Below are 880 nucleotides of genomic sequence, written 5' to 3'. Positions count from 1 at the left end.
GAAAAGAGAGAAATCCAATTTTTCAAAACGAGGGTAAAACTTGGTCAGATTCAACATCACAGGAATTTGACTCACTTTCTTTTCCTCCTCCTGGGTTTCTTTATTTTTCCCTGCAGTTTTACTGAGATATAATAAACACATATCATTGTATTTAAGGTATACAGTATAACGGTTTGACTTACAAATATTATGAAAGGATTACCAATGATTACCAAATGATTATTAAGTTTAGTTAACATCCATCATCGCATATAGTCACAATAAAAAGAAAAAAAGAAAAAGAACTTCTTTTCCTTGTGATGTGAAATCGTAGGATTTACTCTTTTAATAACTCTCGTATACATCATAGAGCAGCGTTGTCTACAGCAATCATGCTGTACGTTACATCCTTGGCACTTAGAGAAACTTCTCTAGCAGTGAACTATAGAAATGATCCCTGAAAGTATAGCCTTTCCAGGGCTACTTATACTTTCTCACCCTTCTAGGTTATTTGAAATTGCACTAGGAATTACCTTAGATGTTACTATCAAAGTTCTCTTCTATCTCTTCCATCAGTTTTGTTCAGTAAAACCCTTCTATTCAGAGACTCCTCAGTTGAGTTGTAATTTTTTTTTCTTTCCTATCCACTCACAGGGGTTTTCTCTCTACAGCTTTCTCCTGTATAGGTCAGATGATAAACCGTCAAGCAGCCTGAAAACTTGGACCCTTCAGATAAAGTGTAGGGAGTGTTTGTGGGTGGAGGAACCTCTCTGTTCTCAAGTTCTCTGGGCACAAAAAGAGAAAGGCAATCCTCTGATAATCACCTGATCAAATAGGAATTCAACTCAGTGCTGCAGCTCCTTTTAACCTGCTGGGGCCAGCAGGATGAGGGGACCACACT

General features: G+C 37.6%; 1 pseudogene; it reads right to left on the bottom strand.

Annotated features, from left to right (window-relative positions):
* Window positions 1-362: 362 nt before the first annotated feature.
* Window positions 363-452, bottom strand: LOC118901373 (annotated as a pseudogene).
* Window positions 453-880: the final 428 nt, after the last annotated feature.

This window comes from Balaenoptera musculus, chromosome 9 (genome assembly GCF_009873245.2).
Source record: "Balaenoptera musculus isolate JJ_BM4_2016_0621 chromosome 9, mBalMus1.pri.v3, whole genome shotgun sequence".
Lineage (NCBI taxonomy): Eukaryota > Metazoa > Chordata > Mammalia > Artiodactyla > Balaenopteridae > Balaenoptera > Balaenoptera musculus.
The sequence above is the reverse complement of the archived record's forward strand: the minus strand, read 5'-3'. Positions and strand labels throughout refer to the sequence as shown.